The 22,588-nt window shown below is 37.7% G+C and overlaps 1 long non-coding RNA gene across 1 annotated transcript in view; it reads left to right on the forward strand.

The window, feature by feature from the left end:
• Positions 1-213: 213 nt before the first annotated feature.
• Positions 214-22,588, forward strand: part of LOC148131499 (uncharacterized) — a 28,034-nt gene continuing 5,659 nt past the window's right edge. Inside the window, exon 1 of the long non-coding RNA XR_015748956.1 lies at positions 214-318. This is a non-coding gene — a long non-coding RNA (uncharacterized LOC148131499). The remainder of the gene's footprint in view (positions 319-22,588) is intronic.

Below are 22,588 nucleotides of genomic sequence, written 5' to 3' on the forward strand. Positions count from 1 at the left end.
ATGAAACATGGCTTCCTAAAGAGACCCGGAATCTCGCTTATCCGTATCGGGAACTAAACTCTTTCAGCTCACGATCTTTCCAAAGGCTGTTAATAGAAAAGAGAGAACTGAGATCCGAAGCCCCTCGATGGGAATCGGCTACTTGACGAGCAGTGTACGAGTCCAATCCCAGCTGAGGGGCGGCACTAAATAGTAACCAATGAGCTACCGGTTGAGAAAAATAGGACTCGGAACGAGAGGGTTGGGCGGGACGATTCCAAATACGTCACTGGGGAAAAGACTCTTTGGAGCCCAACGGAGGTGGTTAGTTTAGCGCAGGTGGGTTGGTGCATCCTTGGCTGGGTAGTAGTGGTTCGCTCAAGCCTTCCGCGAGGAGAAAATGTACTCATTGACTTTATTTGTCCCGCAGCAAATAATATTTGAAGGTAGACTGCCTGTGAAGTCGGAGGCTCCATTTAGTTATCATTAGTAAATAACCTTGGGAAGCATGACCATGATTTTGTTTTTTGTTTTTTTCCCGAAGGCATCCGTTTCTAGAATGCCACATTTTATTTTATTTTTATTCAGTGTTTTTTTTTTTTTTGGCAATGCCACTCCCCCCCCCCCTTTTTTTTTTCTTTTTAAAGGTGACTTGTTTAGCCTTGCCAATAGTGCAAAAATGTTTGGGAGTGGTGCAGGATATAAATTTAATATTTTTATTAAAATTGTAAATATATATTTGAGTCAATAATAATTCAGAGATTAATTTCCTCCCATTGTCAACCCGAGAAATTTAGAGTTCAGATCATTTCAGGAGTTTGAAACAGTTTAATAGTGTTTTAAAAAAATTAGTTCATGTATACAAGTCATCCTCGGTTAAAGATAGTAATTGGGATTGCTTTCATTAAGTGATGCAGTTCATGTGATTTGTGCTTTTACAACTGCATCACTTGGTGATAGTAATCCTGGTAGTCCCCATTGTCGTAGTTAAATGAACATTGCAGGTTGTTAAGCCTCTCTTGCAAGCAAAGTGGCAGGCAGGTAAGGCTAAATGAGTGTAGCAGGACAGGGTAGTTGGCAGGTAGGAAGAGTGTGTGTGGCCCATGAGATGCAGCTTTAGGGGGCTGGGGATGACCACTATCAGGTGGAAAAGATATGTAAGTAGCCCCTGCAGTGCAAGAGTGGCTGGGTTGGGGGGTCATTGCTGCTAGGTGTGGAAAAGTGCACTGGTGGCAAGTATGGCCAGGCAGGTGTATGAATACTATAGCATTCAGGTGAGTGCTGCAGGCACATACATGCTATCAAATATGAGATCTCTGGGATTTTTTATTCCATAGCTGGGTCTCCTTAGGATGAAATGGTGTGGGACTAAGCATAAGTTACAGTACCAACTTGCAACCTTCCTTGCTGGCTTCTCTTTTGACTTTGCTTGTGGGAAGCAGGTAAGGAAGGATACAAATGGTGATTATGGGACACTTCAACTGTGTAAGTGCAAGCCAAAGATTCACATTGCAGTCATGTGACCATGGAGCTGCTGGAATAGCCAAACTTTAAGACTCAGTCATCCCAAAGGTGCTTTTTCAAGAGGCAACTGGACTTTCTGGTTTTTGTTTTATTAACATATATACATATATGGTAGCACTTCTTCAGCTTCTTGGATGAGAAGTAAAACATCTTCAAAGAAAATCCAAAAAGTCCAGTTGCCTCTTGAAAAAGCACCTTTGGGACAACCATGATGACTGAGAATCTCCATACACTAAGACTCAGTCATAAATACCACTCATTCAGTATCATTGTAACTTTGAACTGTGACAGAATAGTGAGTAGTCATTAACTGAGGATTACTTATGTATAGCATCTTGTCAACAGTTGCTCCTCTTTCACATGCCTTGCATTTTTTCTGACCATATACAGTATGGAGTTACGTACTTGGACAATGAACCTCAACATGCGTTTCATATTAAACAACATATCTTTCTGTACCATTGCATTAATAGCAACAGAAATGGATTAATCATTTTTTTAAGTATGCTACCACTTGGCAGCCATGTTCCGTGCTGGTATAGAACTCATATTCCTATGCATGTTTTGAAATAACTTTGAATATTACTTTCATGAGTTGGGGTTGAACATTTTGTACTGGCTCTAATTGACCCATTTGCTCCTTAATATCTGCACATGATTCTCATTAAAGCTAATGGAGCTATATAGATTCCTAAAGGTAAAGAAATAACTTAGAAGGATCTGTTATAGATATTAATGATCTCTTAATTGCAGACATGCTGCAATTTAAAAATGGGGCAAGAAGGAATTAAACATTGCAAATATTTAGCAATTTATTTACCATAAACATTTGTGTAGTTGAAGTTACCATTAAAAGTTAATGTAAGAAGTATTTTCTGATGACCCTAGATGACTCCACTTTACATTAATTTTTCCTGATGAATTAGACAAATGGAGTTTGCAACAATAATATTATATCAAATCTGAACTCTAATGCATGTATATCCTGTCAGTGGGTCAAGGGGCCAAAGCAGATCCTAATGGGTACCAAGAAAGGAAAATACAGCTTTGGCAAAGTGTTGTTGTTTTTTCCACAGGAAGAGGAGAAATATTTCACCATGGATATAACGTGTTTGTTATTGACTATAAGCTTGTGTAGAAAGTGGAATGTTAAAAGAAAAAAGTATTCAAGAAGTATTTGTAAATTAAATGGATTTTTCAAGGTATTTTAACATTTAATTTGAAATAGGCAGTCCTTCAATAATTGCTTTCTCTTTCCCCTAGTCCAGGAATGTCAAACTCACATCATCATGTCGTCGTCACGCGATGTATTGGGACTTTTTTCCCCTTCTCTAAACAAGGCGTGGGTGTGGCCAGCGCGTGATGCATCTGGTTCGTAGGCTGGGAGTTTGACAGCCCTGCCCTAGTCTGTTGGTCATAGCTTGCATCATTCTCTACTAAAATTTCAGACCAGGGAAAAGAGCCTTTATCTGGATTTTTCATTGGAGGTGGCAATATTATTAGAGATGTATGTTTTCTCTGCTTACTTGTATTGGAGTTTATTAATCAGGAATCTAGATAGTTATCTTCTAATTTAAGAAAAGTAACTTGAAATAGTAACAAGAAAAGTACTGTATTATGGTTACATGAAATCCCATACCTGGATTTCAAAATAAAGCTTTGATGGCTTGGCGCCCCAATGGGGACATTTTATTCTGGAGAAGGCCGGTGGACTAAAAAAGAAGATTCCACCTCTGGATAAGTTATGTGTCTGGTTCCTAGTTTTGTCCAAATCTTATGTTTCTAATGCTTTTTACATTTCTAATATTTTATGTTCTTGTTTTTATAGTGATTTAAACTGCTCAGAGTCACTTTGATGGTGGGATGGATGGCATATAAATTTAACATTTTTTTAAAAAAAAAATAAGGTCACTTCCCATGTCTGTTCTTCAGTCCCAACTTCTGATAATCCCATAGCTATGTACATACATATATGGTAGCACTTTTTTTCTACTTTACTTATTATGGGATAAAGACAATAGTTGTGATGAAGAAAATTGGACCCTATAGTTTAGAGACAAAATATATGTCATGATGTTGCTCCAATGTACAATACTTATATCAGATGTTGAACAGAGGTATGTAATGGTGGTATTTGGACGATGGTGTCAACATATCCATCCCATTTTGTTATCACCATTTGTTGTGGTTGTTGTTAGAATAGATACATAGAAGAGTTGTAGTAGTTCTTAAATTGGTTGCTGAGATTCAACTGTGGCACTACAATTCTGGCTAAAAGTGGGGCTATAGTAGATGATTGGCTGACATTAACAATTGGCTGAAATTATAAATTGTATTAATACATAAATCACAGTTTACAAAGCGCATGGCTAGATTAACCCTATACAGTAAACCAAAACCAACCCAATCATATTTTGCTTAATGGAATACATGCCTCCAATCATATCAAGACCACCTAGGGAAAATTTGGATCTCCTCAGATGTTATAAATTATGACGTGCTTACTATACTCCTGTGTACTATTCTCATCTACTAGGATACTGCTCTTTGAAGGCTTCGTGGTTTTCCCAGACATCAAGGGTGATAACTGAACAATTTAAAGAAGGGTAGGTAGAAACAAGTTTGCATTTTATAGAACTTGGTGGTAATTTACCGTTTGCAGGCAAACATGTAGTTATCAGATAAGCTCAGCTTCCTCTCCACCTTCTTTGAGTTAAACTCTGCTTGCATTATCCATCATTTTTGGCTCGTGGGAGAGCTTTGAAACCTATCTCCTTTTTTCGAACTTCTATGTAAAAAATTACTCTTGTCTTTGTGCAGTTCAAATCCTTTTGTTAATTATACTGAATCCAGGTTTCCACTAAAACTCCAACTGTAGTGTTATCAGCATGTGATCTATCAAGGCCCCATGATTTCTTCTTCAATGGCTTTTGTAAGTGTAGTGCTTTTTCTGTAGACTTCGTTATACAAAAGGTGTGCTACTGTGCACTGTTTTGATCAAAGTTATATGAGTATTATTTTTTAATAATAATTTCTAGTTGTTTCTAGTTATTGTTGTTTTAATTTTAGCAAGTTGGTTCCTATTTTTGTCCTTGCATCTCAATCTGCGCTGGAAACTAGAATTTAATCTTAATCAGAAATTAAAATGTTAATCTGTTTTGTTTAATGAAACACATATTAAGTGATTTCAAGTGCAGTATAACAGCAAAATACAGAGAAATATATTTTTTGCTTACAGATACTTAATAGTGCCCATTAAATGTCTATTTTAAATATGAATATACAGAACATTAGAATAAAACAGGCAGATGTTGGGGGGAAACCAATAAAACATACTTAAACTGAGAAATTAGTATTTATAAAGCTGATATAAACTGCATGACATATCCTTTTCAGAAGGATAGCAGAAAATATTCTGCTAAGGATGGATACTGGCCAGAGAGATTGACTCATTCATATTTTGTCTTTTGTTCATTTTCAATACTTGAAAGAACATAACCTGTAGTAATGGTTGATAATCCTTGTCTTTCCATCTGTATGCCCCTGCTTTTAATAAAATATGCTTTGGCCAAGGTGACTTTAAACTTAATTATTGTTTAATTAGTACATTAATTAATGGAATGAAAGCAAAATAAATGCTTTAGGACCAACCACTTTTGATTCACATTCAACTAATGCCTATATTACATTGGGCTTCATCATTTTACTTCTGATTCTGTAGACTGGTTTTTTTTTGTAAGGTCTGTAGTCCCTTTTCTTTTAGTTATGCAAAGATCAATGCAGACCATTACATTTGGAGACCTTCGGCTTGGGATATTTTCTAGCCTTTTTGTACTCAACTAAAGAATTCAAAGCATCTGAAAGCCAACAGATACCCTAACCCAGGGGTGTCAAACTGAAGGCCTGCAGGCTGCATCTGGCCTGCAGGTGCTTAGATCTGGCCCATGGGGCTGACCTGGAAGCAGCGAAGGACCGGCCCACGGTGCCTCTGGTAATGAAAATGGAGCTTGGAGGGCTGCGCCCCTGCGCCCCTCTTGAGTTCCATTTTCACTGGCAGAGGGCTGCAGGAGGCCATTGCAGCTGAAAACAGAAAAACGTGCGTGGTCCTAACGAGCTCCGTTTTCACTGGCAGAGTGCTAGCAAAACAAACTATCAGCAAAAGTGGCATTTGATCACAAGAGTGATGTTAAGCTGGCCACGCTCACTCTGGCCATGCCCACCCCAGCCCCCTTCGGTAAAACACAACCCTGATGTGGCCCTCAATAAAATTGAGTTTGACATCTCTGCCCTAGCAAGTACAGATTGTGTGGGTTTATTTAATTTAATTGTTTATATCAGGGTGGACTTTATTGATATTTGCTTTTTATTTGGCAAATAGAACTTTTAATACATGAATACAGTATATTTTCCTTTGTAATGAGAGTGTCATGACTGTTAAGTTTAGCTAGCCAGCCAACCTCTCCCTACTACAAGTGGTCCTTGTTTAATGACCATAATTGGTACTGGTCACTCAATTGTTAAGCAAAGGTCATAAGTATGTTGTAAAATTATTTTTCCATCACCATCATAACTGGACTAGTATGAGAGAATGATCTTGAGGGACAGGGGGAAGAGATGTTAACTGGGAAACAATCTGACAAGGAAGCCCACAGTTGCTTAACCATCAGAGGAATAAACTACAAGATTGATATCAATCTTCCTAGGCAAAGCAGATAGGAAAGCTACATTAGCAAGTCTGAAGCACAACTGCCAACACTTTTATCTGCTTGGGCGGGTTTTTCCTTTTTCTGACTGTTGAGCAATTGTGGACTACCCTGCCTTTGCCTGATAGTTTCCAAGGAAGCATCCCTTCCTCTTGTCCCTCAAGGTCATTCTCACATATCATTGCATCAACTGTAAAACAGTTGTTAAATGAGGCAGTCATTAAACAAGAACTATTTATATGGCCACCCATCTCACATGGAGAGATTCTAGGCAGTGTACAGCAATCAGATAAAACCAGCTTTATAAAAGCACCCATTATAAAAATATAAAATAACCATTATTAAAATTTTATTGTTGATCAAGTTTATACATCTGTATAGCGTATCATACTCCACCCTATGGCTTCCTCCCACAAATTCTAATGTGATTATTGACTATCTATTAAAAACAGGTAGTCCATAGCTTACATCCATTTGGTGACTGTTCAGTTATGGCAGCACTGAAAGTCATGGATGTACAACCAGTCTTAAAGGTTCTAACCACTGTAGAACCTCCAGAGTCATGTGATCATGATCCGGATGTTTGAGTACCCATCTTATAATTATGACATTGCAGTCACATTATTACCATTGTGACCTTCCCTTCCAGCTTCCCACAATCAAAGCCAATGGTGAAACTGGAAGGGAAGGTTGCAAGTTGTTCTGGTAAGTCAGTCCCCCTTTTTACTGCCTGCAAGACAAATCCTTGTCCACCTGCAGCGGCCCTTCCAAGCTTTCCCCTAGCCTCCCATGACTCATAGGGTTCGCTGGTCTTCTCTCCAGATTCCTGGCACCCCTGCGGCATTCCCAGTGGCACCTCTACACTCCTTACTTGTACTGCTTACAATTCATATCCCTTGGGATCATGATGATAGGATTTACATCCCTAAGCAATGCAGTGGAATGATGCTGCTCTTTTCAACTTTAGAGATGTCAATCCTAGCCCCAATTTTCATAACCCGAAGACTACCTATACACTTATTCTTCATTAGCTGTGGATTTGGGGGATGGGATTTCTTTGCTGATGTTAATAACTAATATCCTCTTCTTTGAATTGCTGTTTTGAAGAGGGACCAAATTATCTTCAAATGACATAGGAAACTTCTCATAATTAATTCTTTAGTCTGATTCTTTAGGAACATGGAGCTGAATAGTGGTAAATGATTGGGGATGTGGAGTATATGTGAGGGGAAGCTTTTTTCTTTTTAATTTTTAGATCCATCTTAGATCAGATTGTTCTGATGCAGAACCAATGTTTTATAGCCTGTCACAATTTAATAATCAAATTTGATGCTAGATCTATGCAGAAACAATGTGATTGACAGAAAATGCTGTTATGTAGGTATGGGATGCTCTCTTCCTGTATAACAAGATCTTTGAATGGCAGCTTAACAATGGTACAATTGCCACTGGACATGCAGTAAATGATTTTGATTGTGGTACTAGCAGTACTGCATCATCTGTATTTGGTGTAGAATATTCTTAAGGCGAGCTTTAAAAACAACTTTGTAGGTTGTGACAACTAATCACACATTGTGAAGCAATGTAAAATATCACTGCTTTCGAAAAGGGTACCAAAGTTCAAAGTTGTGTACAGTATTGAAATACATTGGCCTCTAAATCAAATATTCCAGAGAAACTGTTTTCAGTTTGCATTTATTAATATTAACTTTAGTGTGTTTTTAATATGAGAAAAATGAGGTTCCAAATCTGATTTTGATGTACCTTCAGGTGTTTGCAATGAACATCTTCTCAGGCTGCTAGTAAGGAACAAGATATCTTGGAAGAAATTAAAATACAAGCTGGAAAAGAATTGCTGGCTTCCTCAGCCGCTTGATATTATCCCTGTTGAATGGTCTACTGTTAAGTGAGACAAAAAAGGCTGCAGGGGGAAAAAAAGACTATAAACAATTTCCCTGTGGATGATCTACAGGCCATGGCATAACCCCCACCCCCACCCACCATTTTTTGCTTTTGTAATATCAAGGACAAGACTGTTTAATATAATAGAGCTGCCTTAATTAATGAAATTCAGTAGGAGAAAATCAGGAGCTTCAGGGGATAAAATAAAAGAGAGCATCCCATTTACCATGCAAACAACCTAGAAAGGATGCCCCTATTAAATGTGGTCTGTAATTCCCCAGTGCTTATTGTAATGATTCAATATATTCAATAGGTGAAAATAAAAATTTACAGGAACAAAAAATGAGGGCATTGATGAGGAACTGATTTTCCTCGGGCTCACCTGCTCTTTCCAATTATCCAAGCAGTGACAAAAGTGGGCAGATAAGTATTCCTCACACTGCCTTGAACTCTTTCTTTTGTGTGATTGTGCAAACTAGAACTAGAAGAAGAGAGAAATGTCAAGGAGGAGCCTGGGATATAACTAAATGAAACTTTTATTGAATTTTTAATACTTCAGAGGTGGTTATTACAGTGAAAAATCTGACCCAGTTTTTATATATGGAATACGGTTTACACAGAAGGAAAAATAAATTTTCTTGAATAGTCTTGGTTAGAAAATTTGAATGCCTTATTAGAAAACCATTTTACTTATTTATAGATGTAATCTCCCCACCTCTACATTTTTCAGTGCTTACAAAATGTCTACACAGAAATGCCAAGCAAATTTTGAAGAATATGAAAACTAAATCAGAGGCTAGATAACTAATAGAAATTGGCTCTGAGGGACATGCTTTAACTTTACCATATAAAAAAGGAGAAATTGTGTTAACTGAATGTTCTTGGTGGGGCATGTTAAAAGTAGAACTGCAGAACCAAAACATTCTGCCTCCTATCACTGCGTGCCTTCTGAGCACTTTGGAATAAGACATCCGTTCAGCTTCTTCAAATCTTCGGTATATTACCTACTGGAACAGCAAATAATATATAAGCCTTGTGCTTTCTCAGAGTGGCTTTTTAGAACACGATTTCTCAATCTCAGCATCTTTAAGATGTGCAGACTGGAGTTCACACATCTTAAAGTTGCTGAGTTTAAGAAGCACTGTTCTAGGACAAAGGTAAGGATTCTCCAGATGTTTGGGAAGAAACGTTTACTTCAAGGTGAAATGACCCACAACATCTGAAAGGAGCCATGTTTTCTTCTCTGTTTGGAAATTCACACTGGGAAAGCACAGGCTAATGTTGCCTATTCAAGACAGAACTTAATTTATTGACATTTAACCACTTACAATTCATAGCTATGTATTTTTTTAAAGCAAATTACATTGTTGTGGCTTGTAGGTTTCTATAGATGTTTAGCTACAGAACAGTGCAGTACATGTAATAAATGTTTAGTTTAATTCTGACATCTAATCTTCAGAATTTATTTAGCAAGGCAGCATGTTGTCAGACCAATAAAAGTTCCAAATAGTTCAGGCAACAAATTCTTCTTTTTTTCTGTATTGCTAATAAAATGCTGTTAAATATAAAGCATACTATGCAAGTATTTGTGAAAGAAATAGTCAGTGACCCATATTACAGAAGAAAACATTATGCATATTTTAAAAATATTGAATATCATCATGGTCATTTGTTTTCATAGCAGACTTTGCTTTCTTTCTCAAATCATCAGTGACAATATTGATTTCACACAATAGCCAAAAGTTCTATTTTGAATAGATTTAGGGCTCTGCATTGTTTTTCTTAGGTTAGATACCAGTTACAACATAACCAATTTCAAAGATTATTTTTAAAATATTTATTGCGATATTTATATAGAGCTGACCATAGACAAATACAATGAAACAAATACTTAAAACCAGTAAAAATATCCAATCCTCCTTCAGCACCTAGAAAACAAGCTAGATTAAAAGTTCTATAAAAAAACCCACTTTTTTTTTTGCTTTGGAAACACCACCCAGCTATCCAGAGGCAGGTTGTTCCAAATGGATGGAGATGATGGAATTAAAAGAACATAACATCATCATCAATCATCACCATCAATGCTCTTTATGCCCAAGCAATGAGAACTTTCAGGAGTTTACAGTGTTCATTTAAAAATCTGCTTCCAAAGAAGGAAGTTACTGAATACATAGTGTTTCTATTTAATAAATCCAATTTACTGCAGACATAGGAAACTTCTAACTTTTTTGAATGAGGATTCTATTAGGCATTTGAACAGTTTGCCAAGTATTGTGAAAAAGTAGGACAGAACCTGAATTTTATTTTATTTTATTTAAATGTAATAATAATTGTGATTATTTTTCAGTCATTTATTTTACTAATTTTTTTTGTATCACATTACAAATTTTAAATTAGCATCAGCTGTTGAAGTTCTCTAAGTTCTGTATTGAAAACTATGGCCTTGTGTTCTTTAAACTGTGGTTTAAATAGCAAAGATAAGTTTAGGGCTCACAGTATTAACATATGCTAACTTCCTGTTTCTGTTTCATATAGGAATCCTGCAACTACTTCCATCCCTTCCCTACAACATTTTAATTTTATTTGCTTTTCAGGCCTTCCTTGAAACACATCACCCAACCATTACTATCAGTTTTCATTTATCAAGAAGCATTGCTATGTTTATGGCTCTACTCAAATCATATACTCAAGAATTATAGACGGGGAAGGGCTTGTCTCTATCAGCTTTTTAAAATAACGATTTGTCTAAGATTGGATTCATGGCTGAAAAAAAGAAATGTTTCAAGTTCTCTTACATTTAAGATAGTCACTTGCAGAGTGCAGAGTTTTTTCCCTTTTGCATGTAAGATACCAGGGGGAAAGGTTTTATTTAAAAAAGAAATTCCACCAGTCAAACTTATAAATTTCCCTTTCCAGAAAATTCTGGATTTTCTATAAGTGTAGCAAAAGATACATAGATGATATGCACCATTTGTACTATGGGACCTGATATTCCAAGTCAGTAAGATATATAAACAATTTTCCTTGGGGCTTGTGTCATACTACCAGCATCTTTGTCTCTAATGATAGAACTCTGTAGTATCTTCTAATTGTTTATTTAAACGTTGCTCTCAGTCTGCCTTCAATAATACATTTCTCTGATTATTATTTGCCTGCTCTGATTTTTTTTTAGAACCCAGAATAAATTGAGTGGTGGTAAAAAAGCTCATTGACTTGGAAATTTTAGAAATTATTTACATTATAAGTATATACAGTTAATAATTTTGGAACTATGTTTTGTTACATGAATCTTGTTCTTGCTCTTCTATCTGTGGACTGGTGCTGGTATGTAGAGACGAGACAACCTACATATTGTGTATATTGGATTTCTGTGTGATGTGAAACTTTGATAGCATAGGCTCTTCTCCATGCTGTGGAATTTGAAGAAATAAAGAGCATGCTTCTCTAGTGTGAGCAGAAGGTGGTTCAGGAGTTTAATGGTGGGAATAAGATGCAGCTTTTCATCTTATGTTTCTTGTTAACCCTTGTGCAAAGGAATATAACAACATTACTGCAGATAATCATAAATGGCTTTTAACTGTTCCATTGTTGTTTTATCATTAGTTTTATCAGCTAATTATTTTATTACAGAATGGACAGTTTCTTTTTGTCCCTTTATGTTTCACTCCAGCATTTGTCACTATTACCTTGTTCTTTGTTTAGGGACATGGGTAGTTCATTTGTTCTAATTTCTGTTTTGTTTGGTTGCTTTTAAGCTGCAAAGTTTTCTATTGATTTTAAGGCGTGTGTACAATGAATATTGGAACCATAACTTTAGAAATGTGACTATGGTTTCTCACTAAACCAAGAAACAAATCCTCAAGGATACAAAGGCTAAAGAGAATATTAAACATATATATTAAAACAACTCACAATAACTAAATATTTAAAGCTTTCAAAATACATAAGCAAGACTCAGAATGGAAGTGTGAAATTAACATCTGAAAACTATGCACAGAAGCCAAGCTTCTTCCTTTAAAAGATTGGTTATGAAGCCGTGTAAGTTGCTTGTTCTGAATCACCTGCCATAAATTACTATTATAGATGACTAGTTTATTGATCAGGCTCCCAGTTATTGTTACACATTAAAATGTGTGGCAGGGGAAAGATCACGTCTCAGCTCTATTAGTATAGATGACCAAGCACCATATGTAGAAAAAAAACTACAACTTGGTAAATTGGCTATTTGCATTTGATTCCAATGTCCAGTCACTGGAATTGATTGTTCTTAGCTCTGGTTTTGAGCAGCCTCATGTTTATTCTTGGAATAAAGATGCTGCTCAAGTGTTCAGTGATATAAATAGATTTATATTTTCCTTAATGGTGGTTCTTTAATGTACATTTTTCATAGAAGCTCACAAGAATATTACTAGGAATAAAGCAGTGTTAAGTATGAGTCCATAATTAATTCTTGAGGCAATCGGGTTGGTTCTATTAAAATTTCCCCATCCTAAAGTTTGCAGAGATGTTGGAACTGCAATGCCTAGAAAAGTGTGGTATTGACAAGCAGTCAGCATAATATGAATATAGGTGGACCTCATTTAATAACTGTTGTTTAGCAACTGTTAGCAAAGTTATGTTGGTCTGAAAAGTAACTTTACAACCAGACCTCAGATTTATGACCATCTAAGCATCCCCACAACGCACACAATTGATATTCAGGCATTTTGCAGCTGGCAAGCCTTTACAACCATTGCAGCATCCTGCAGTCACATTACCACCATTTGCATGCTCCATAGCTGGCTTCCAACAATCAGAATCTCGAAAATCTAGCAGTAAAATCCCAAACCATGATCATGTGATTTCTTAACCATGGTGATTCATTTAACATCTGAATGGGAAGTGATGTTGATGTTTTGTTCAGTGACTGTGTGGCTTAGTTATAGAGTTTCTGGTTCCAATTACAAGCAGTAAGTGAGACCTTCCTGTTATGTTAGGCCTGGGAATCAACTGGAGTTTGGAACAATCAAGAATCTTGATAGATTCCTAGTTGCCATTTTCATCTTGCATAAAGCTTCCAATCTAGTACTGTCTATGACCCATTGTAACAAAGCACGAGGCTAGCACCAAATTTAAAACACAAACGGCTGCAAAGCCTGACACACAGACGAACCCAATACACAAGCCTGATGATGGCAGATGAGATTCTGCCGAAAGGTCACTACAACTTTAAAAGCATAACTATAATGACGTGGGAAAATACCCGAACAAAGCTGAATACCATACATACATACATACATACATACATACATACATACACACACACATACATACATATATATGCATCTGTTTTTTCTTATTCATCTTACCTAAGTTATCATTGCTCCTTTGCTCGGTGCTGATTTCAGGTGATTCTTGGTGCACAAAATAATAAATGCTTTTAAAAAGCAATATATAATCTTTGCTCTCTTGTTTTCTGTTCATAAGTATTAATAAGAACAAAAGTAAATTCAGTCAAATCCTGGGAAATTTACAATGTATTCCACTAATAGTTCATATGATGTTTCATAAATGCTAATTCTATTTTGCATTTTAGTAGATTATGACTTTTTTCATATTATGAAAGCTTTGTAAAACTATGTGATGTGCATTTTGCTGTAAGAGAAGCTAGACTTTTTGTTTAATACATTTTTATTTTTTCAACAAGACCATACTGAAAAATATATTCCTCACATTACTTCGTGTATTCATAATAAACCACTTTCTAAGCTAACTTAAGATACAGTTGTGCTTAAGGTGTACTTTCTTATTGTTTCGTACTTTTCATTAAGCAGAGAAAGCAGGACCAATTCAACTTTTGTGGACAATGAAGCACTCACAATAGATAGTGTCAATGTATAAGTCTGTTGACAAATCTCCAGGTCAAGGAGGTATTAAAAGTTTTATAAAAAAGCAAAAGCGATACCTTTTATAAAGCCAGCTTATTTCAGACACTTCTGAAATCTGAACAATTCTTAACAAGTAAAAGCCAAGGGTTTCACATGGGAAATCTTTATAGTCAGATAAATACACATGCATTTGCAGTTCTGAGGAAGATACCATGCTTTCTAGGTATATGGCTAGCAACTACCGGTACATTTGTTGAAGGATTTTCATTAGAAGAAAGTTTACAATTCATTATATCATGCACTAAAAAGTGAAAGCTACACTATACCAAGCTTCTTTCCAAACTAGGACAGTCTATTTTGTGCTTATTTTCTGCATTCTGCTTTTCCATTGATATAACTAAGTTAGTTATCAAAAACAAATACTGTGTACAGAAAGATGGTATTTTAGAACTTCATATATACATTTTAATATGTTCACACACCACAATAAACCATAGTTTGATTAATTAAAAAATAAGCTAATTAGCTCTGCAGATAATAGTCTGTTATTATAGTCTAGTTACAATGTAATTAAAGTCCAAATCTAAATCATTCTTGAGAGAACTATTGTATAGTTACTTTATTTTTCCATGTCTGCTATGAAATAGAGTACCTGAGTAAGTTCAGAAGGTACTGCAGGTTTTATATCAAACTAGAATCATGATAAACAGAATCACAAAATGGAACTACACCAGTACGTACAACCATAATTGAGCCTGGAATTTTGGTTGTAAGTCATAGTGTCATAAGTGGAGTCCCCATATGACCAGATTTGATTTTACAATTGTTTTTATGACAGTTGCTAATTGAATCAGATGATTGTAAATCTGAATCCAGCTTGCTAAATGGCAATTCTCCCCCCCAGAAAATAGCAAAAAGCATCACAAATGTAATCATGTGTCTGTTGTTCATTAAAACCAGTAATAAATGCAAGCTGATTTCTAAGTGTCTGAAATGCAATCATGTGACTGCAGAGGTGGTAAAGGTGGACAGATGGTAAGTAAAAAAAATTTGACTCATAATTTCAAATGGTTGTTAACCGAACATAAGTCAAGGACTATCTGTATAGAATTCCCTATTTGGTATAAAGAAATATGAGTAGAAAAAACTCAATTCTATTGCATATTTTGGGATTCCTTCCAAATGAATAGTGTAATGGACCTTTATCTTCAATTTTCTGATCTTGGTGGACACTTCCCTAGCAACAAGGTGGACAGCAGCACTCTGAAAAGCACCAAGCTATCTTTCCACAATAGCAATAGCACTTATATTTATATACCTTCCCATAGTGCTTTACAGTACACTCTGGCCACTTTACAATGTCAGCATGTTGCCCCCAACAAGCTGGGTCCTCATTTACCGACCGTGGAAGGATGGAAGTCTGAATCTACCTTGAGTCCCATCAGGATTGAACTCTAAGCTGTTGGCAGAGTTTCCCCGCAATGAAGCATTCTAGCTATTGTGCCACCAGGGCTCTAGAGCTAAATAATTTAATTAGCTAGATCACTTCTCTAAGGTTTCATAGCAGTGATATGCTAGGACAGGGGTAGGGAAACTTGGCTCTTTTATCACTTATGGACTTCAACTCCCAGAATTCCTGAGTGAGCCATAAAAGGTTCCCCATCCTTGGCCTACTGGTTTTTCAGTTGTGGGGGAAATCAATTTTTGACTTGAATGGGACTGTTTAATATACAAATTAATATACAAATGTGGGGCATAACTACACAGCTGTTTGGATTGTTAAACTAGAACCAAAGGTAATCCCAGGGCAAAAATTATAGTAGGCATGATGGTATTCTTTTAGGGACCCAGGAATCTGGCACATATGCCAGAACTTGCTGATACTTACTATATAGAGTCATATTTAGTCTGCTGCTTTGCTTGTACAATTAATTCTGGAATTTCTCCTTTTAAAACTTGTTTTATGTCAAAAAAACTACATGTGAAATATAAAACTACATATGGAAATATAATGTGAAATATAAAAACTATACATGTGAAATTGCATTCGTTAAGGAGAAGATAGTGGCATGTCTTTCTCCCATGAGCTGTTCAGAGCATCCAGGAGTGGGAGGTGCTTCAGTCTGCGCATGTCTAGGCTGGGCTTAATTTGTGGAACGCTCCTCCTCCTCCACGGTACTCCACCCAGCGTTCCCCAGTTTTTGCTCAGCCTCGTGAGAGATAGGCAGTGTTTTTGATTCTTCCTTGGCCGAAACAGGAAAAATTCCTTCGTTGCCAGCAGGTTTGACAGTTAATCAGCTTCTCTCTAGCCTTCTATTCCATTACAATTTCTCAAATTGGCTTGCATTGTGAATATCGCAGCCAGACAGGTCCAATTTAGGGAAGCGCCAATTCGTGCCCCAAAACGGCGGGAGGGTTCAGTGCTGCTCCGCGCCCCCTCCCCAAAGCTGAGATTCATACCCCTGCCATTTTGATTGCCGCAGCATTTTTTCCTTTAGTCAGCGGCGTGAGCTTTTCGCTCCAAACTGAGTCATATCGCTCTCCCCCCCCGGAATGCCATTTGGAGTGGAGGATTAAAACACTTGGTAACTTCCACTCTTCGCCGCCGCTTAGCCTCATTAAAAAAGCATCGGAGGCTATTCAGTCACAAGGCGGGAGTTTGCTGCTGAGGACCGCGCCAAAAGATTAACGGCCGGAGGCCATCTTTTCTGTCAAGACCTTGTGGCCGCATGCCTGTATCATTTCTCGTGCTGTGTGAGGTAGTTCTGCTCGGAGCAGAGGTTCCCTTCAAACATTCTGGGAACTATTATACCCTCGTCTTGGTTGTTATCCATTCGAGGCTATTTTTTACATTTGAATTGTTGGCTCAACCCTCACAGCCCAATCAACCCAGCGGCACAACAGCGAGCACCCAGGCCTGTGTCCACATGTGCAGGGAAGCTGTTGAAGGCCCCTACCCTTATCAACCTGGGCCTTTAGACGTTCGCAATTCGGCTGTTTGGTTTGCTCTGCACGTAACATCGTGCCACTTAATTAACATTCTTATACTTATTAATATAGATATACATATCATATTTCAGAGATTGCAACCTTGTCTATCAGACAAGATCTTTGTGTTTTCCATGCTGACCGGGTGGTCCTTCGCCCTGATCCTACATTTATACCCAAAATTAACTCTGCTTTTCATAGGGCACAGGAGATGACACTTCCTAATTTTTGCCCCAGACCATCCCAAGGGATGGAACTACAATGGCATAGGCTTGATGTGAGGCGAGCATTGCAAATATATATCAACCAATCGCACAGCGCCTTTCAAAAAAAACGGCGGCCTTATTCGTGTCCTTTCAGCCCAACACTCAGGGATGCAAGGTCTCACCTTCTACGATAGGCCGTTGGCTACGGGCCACAATAGCGAAAGCGTATCAGAGTCAATCCCTGCAGGTGCCCAGGGGCATAACAGCTCATTCAACAAAGAGCGCTGCAACATCGGCAGCATGGGCCACACAGGCGCCAATAACTGAAATTGTCGAGCCGCAACTTGGGCCTCCCCATCGCCATTTATTAGACATTATAAAATAGATGTGTTTGCATCCGCTCAGGCTTCCTTTGGCAGAAGAGTTCTGCAACGGGTCCACAGGGGACCAGGAGGAGATTCAAGGCCAGACGGAGTCCCTCCCGTAGGACAGGCCAAGCTTTGGTATGTCCCACTACTGGATGCTCTGAACAGCTCATGGGAGAAAGGGTGTTGGTACTTACCTGACACGCCTGTTCTCTTTGAGCTGTGAAGAGCATCCAGCCCCACCCTTTCTTTTTTCCGTCTGGTGGGGTCCTGTTTTGGCCAACGAGTTGTTAGGGCATTGAGGACGAGGGCGGTTAGGTATCTCGTCTTCGCCAAAACTGGGGAACGCTGGGAGGAGTACCGTGGAGGAGGAGGAGCATTCCACAAATTAAGCCCAGCCTAGACATGCGCACTACTGGATGCTCTTCACAGCTCAAAGAGAACGGGCATGTCAGGTAAGTACCAACGCCCTTTTCCTGTGGGAGGAGAGGATAGTCACATAAGAAAATCTTTAATGAGAGGTTTACGTTAAGAATGTCATTAATAGAGTATGCTAAAGGAATGCATCAATAAATGTTGAAGTAGAAAAAGCTAAAAAGAAATAGATAGTCTTGGGATATTTTTAGTAATGCAAAACAAAGAATGTTCATATTTCTCACAGTACATAAACAATTAATTAAAGTGCTCTAAATTGGATGTCCCAGCTTTCCAGATTTTTCTAAATGAGTGGTGTTAGCATGGAAATGAATAAAATGAATAAAAATGTTAGTTTCAACTTTTTTTTACAGACACTAGAAATGAAAAATACACTGCTCAAAAAAATAAAGGGAACACAAAAATAAGACATCCTAGATCTGAATGAATGAAATATTCTTATTAAATACGTTGTTCATTATTGTTCATTATTATAGTTATTTTTATCCTTTTATGTTAGAAAATTGACACTATCAATAAATATACTTGAGTACTCAACAACGAAGCTAGAAGTACAGACATCTGTTATATAAGGATGTATTGCCAAGATGAGTAGAGAAAAAATGTTGAACTTTTTTCATGTAGAAAAAATAATGATTAACGGAAAAAGTGGATAAAATGTTTTTCTATCTTTTTCATATTGGAACCTGGAGCTATTGATTGAAGAGGAATGGACAGAGATGCACAACAGTGAGGAATGTATTATCACAAAGTATAGTAATGTTCACTAACTGTGTAGCTTTCAAGGAAGATCAAGTGAATAAAGCTATTAAGAGTGGTAATTGCTATATATCCTATATAGCCCTTTAACTCTACTGCTGGAAAACACTAGCAAAAGGATATGGTTATGGTTATATCCTGCTTGTAGTCACTATGGTGAAAGAAAAATAATTTATGGGAGCCTTAGCTTGCTCTAATGTACTTATATTTATTTCTAAATTACACTGCTCAAAAAAATAAAGGGAACACAAAAATAAGACATCCTAGATCTGAATGAATGAAATATTCTTATTAAATACTTTGTTCATTACATAGTTGAATGTGCTGACCAAAAAAACAAACAAAAATTATCAATGGAAATCAAATGTAGCAACCCATGAAGGTCTGGATTTGGAGTTACACTCAAAATCAAAGTAGAAAAAAACACTACAGGCTGATCCAACTTTGATGTAATGTCCTTAAAACAAGTCAAAATGAGGCTCAGTAGTGAGTGTGGCCTCCACGTGCCTGTATGACCTCCCTACAACGCCTGGGCATGCTCCTGGTGAGGTGGCAGATGGTCTCCTGAGGGATCTCCTCCCACACCTGGACTAAAGCATCCCCCAACTCCTGGACAGTCTGTGTTGCAACATGGCATTGGTGGATGGAGCGAGACATGATGTCCCAGATGTGCTCAATTGGATTCAGGTCTGGGGAACGGGTGGGCCAGTCCATAGCATCAATGCCTTCGTCTTGCAGGAACTCTTCACACTCCAGCCACATGAGGTCTAGCATTGTCTTACATTAGGAGGAACCCAGGGCCAACTGCACCAGCATATGGTCTCACAAGGGGTCTGAAGATCTCATCTCGGTACCTAATGGCAGTCAGGCTATCTCTGGCGAGCACATGGAAGGCTGTGTGGCCCCCTAAAGAAATGCCACCCCACACCATTAGTGACCCACTGCCAAACCGGTCATGCTGGAGGATGTTGCAGGCAGCAGAACATTCTCCATGGCGTCTCCAGACCCTGTCACGTCTGTCACATGTGCTCAGTGTGAACCTGCTTTCATCTGCAAAGAACACAGGGCGCCAGTGGCGATTTTGCCAATCTTGGTGTTTTCTGGCAAATGCCAAATGTCCTGCATGGTGTTGGGCTGTAAGCACAACCCCCACCTGTGGGCGTCGGGCCCTCATACCACCCTCATGGAGTCTGTTTCTGACCGTTTAGCAGCCACATGCACATTTGTGGCCTGTTGGAGGTCATTTTGCAGGGCTCTGGCAGTGCTCCTCCTGTCCCTCCTTGCACAAAGGCGGAGGTAGCAGTCCTAATGCTGGGTTGTTGCTCTCCTACGGCATCCTCCACGTCTCTTGATGTACTGGCCTGTCTCCTGGTAGCGCCTCCATGCTCTGGACACTACGCTGACAGACACAGCAAACCTTCTTGCCACAGCTTGCATTGATGTGCCATCCTGGATGAGCTGCACTACCTGAGCCACTTTTGTGGGTTGTAGACTCCGTCTCATGCTACCACTAGAGTGAAAGCATCACCAGCATTCAAAAGTGACCAAACCATCAGCCAGAAAGCATAGGAACTGAGAAGTGGTCTGTGGTCACCACCTGCAGAACCACTCCTTTATTGGGAATGTCTTGCTAACTGCCTATGCTTTCCACCTGTTGTCTATTCCATTTGCACAACAGCATGTGAAATTGATTGTCAATCAGTGTTGCTATCTAAGTGGACAGTTTGATTTCACAGAAGTGTGATTGACTTGGAGTTACATTGTGTTGTTTCAGTGTTCCCTTTATTTTTTTGAGCAGTGTATATAGAAGAGGAAGTTTTGAAGTTATTGAGGAAGTTTATATTGAAAACTATATGGGAAGCTGTTCACCTTAGAATTAAATACATGGTGGCTTTTTTGATAGTAGCAGACATTTAATGTAATTATACTGTTATTAATAATAATAAAAACTTATAATGTTACAATGTGATTATACTTTTAATATTTAAAAAGGTCTAATTTTGAGTACTTGCAATCAATACTATCAGCTGAAAATTAGATGTGTATTGGAAAATGTTTCCATTTTGCTTTTGTTATTTTGGATTTATCTTTATTTTTGTATTTTTTTTAGAAAAGGTAACATTCATATTGAGTTCTTAGCTCTTTTAAGCTTTGTATTTTTAAGATTAGAGATGTAGAAATACATCTCTTTTGACTTGCATGTGAATAAAATAAATCAGGACAGTGAGAGACAGCCATCTATATCAAGGCCTCTTGTGTTTCTGAGATGTTAGGCATTATTTTCCTTGTGTGAAACATGTTGAACAAGCCTATACAAGTCTCCTCATCAAGCTAAAATGCCTTGATAAGCATTTTATGCCATCTCAAAACCTAGGCACAAGGAATGGTAGACAATGTGGCTTCATGAAATACTTTCATGTTGTATTCTGCTACAGGAGAAGCAATTTTGTAAAGGTTGACTCAACCTTTGGATCGAGAGCCATTGCTTGAGATCTGTTCTGGTGTGAAGATTCTTTCCAGTAATGGCAGTTTCGGTGAAAACAAATTTCCTGTCCTAAAAATGAAACAAATTATTTAAAATGGTATTATTGATATAGAAAGAAAATTAGATCCTCTAGAGCCTGAATGGCATAACCTATAGTATTGCAATGATGATGGTAGGCATGATTAGCAATTTAAATTTCCAACGGAGGATAGCCTCAATCACATACGATGCTGCAAGCAAGGTCTCATTTGATGACTAGTAAAAGGGAAATTGTTCTGCTCTGGGCAAAGTGCCACATTAATGCTTGTTAGTTCCTCATTATCTCCCTGCTGCTATGAGACATTCTCTAGTTACTCATAACTCCTAATGAAGTGCTGAAATATTTGCTGTGGAGAAATTGTGAAATTGATGGGTTTCTGAACATTGGCACAATCTGTGACTCCTCAGAAAACTAAAAGGGAGTGTAGTGCCAAGATTTAGGATTCCTTATTGAGGACTTACATATATGGCTATGTTAATTTAAGTTAATTTTATGCGGTTGTTTGCTTCAGAATTTGATTTGCAAGAACACACTCTGGAAAATAGATAGGGCAACCTAGTACCTTCTCAGTGTTTAAGTTTCATGCATATGGCATATACTGTGAATAACGGGAATTAGTCCAAAACATCTACAGCAGTAGGTCGTCTGTTTTTGGCCTAGAAGTGCATTTATAAATTGAACAATTATTGTTGGATACAGCTGTCCAGGGCAGGAAAATAAGGTATGTATGCTTACATTCTTTACATTTTTAGGATGTGTGGCTTGGGATTTGGACCCATTTCATTAATAGATTAGATTAATGATTAATTTATCCCTTCCACTATTTTGTTGCTATAGGAATAGGGATTCTACATAATTTTTTTTTAAAGTTCATAACTGTGGTAGAGGTTTAATCCTATGTTTTAGTTAGGATTTGGGGGAAGTAGGGTAAAGATAGCTTCCGATTGGCTCATTCTCATTTTCTCATTAAGGGAGTGAAAAGCAGAAGAGCAGAATTTAATAAGGAAAAGATGAACATAGATATCCATAGCAAATACTCAGTGCTATAGCAGTCACAGTACAAATGAAGACAGAATAGAGGTGGAAGATAATAGAAAATACTAGAAAAGAAAACCATGGTTTTGTAAGTAGCAATGTCACAGTATAGGAGGAGAAATATTAAATCCAGGCGCCTGTTTTTTGTTTCTTTATGAGTGCCACTAAAAATCAGCAAAAAATACTTTACAAGACTTGCATATTTCACTATAAATAACCAATGTGCCAAAGATAATGCTCTTTGAAAAATACTGTGCAGAAAGGATGCATAGTATTGCTGGACTTCCATTTTTTTAAAAG

This window comes from Notechis scutatus, chromosome 3 (genome assembly GCF_049901735.1).
Source record: "Notechis scutatus isolate UNSWTSFEM ecotype Mainland chromosome 3, rNotScu1.2, whole genome shotgun sequence".
Lineage (NCBI taxonomy): Eukaryota > Metazoa > Chordata > Lepidosauria > Squamata > Elapidae > Notechis > Notechis scutatus.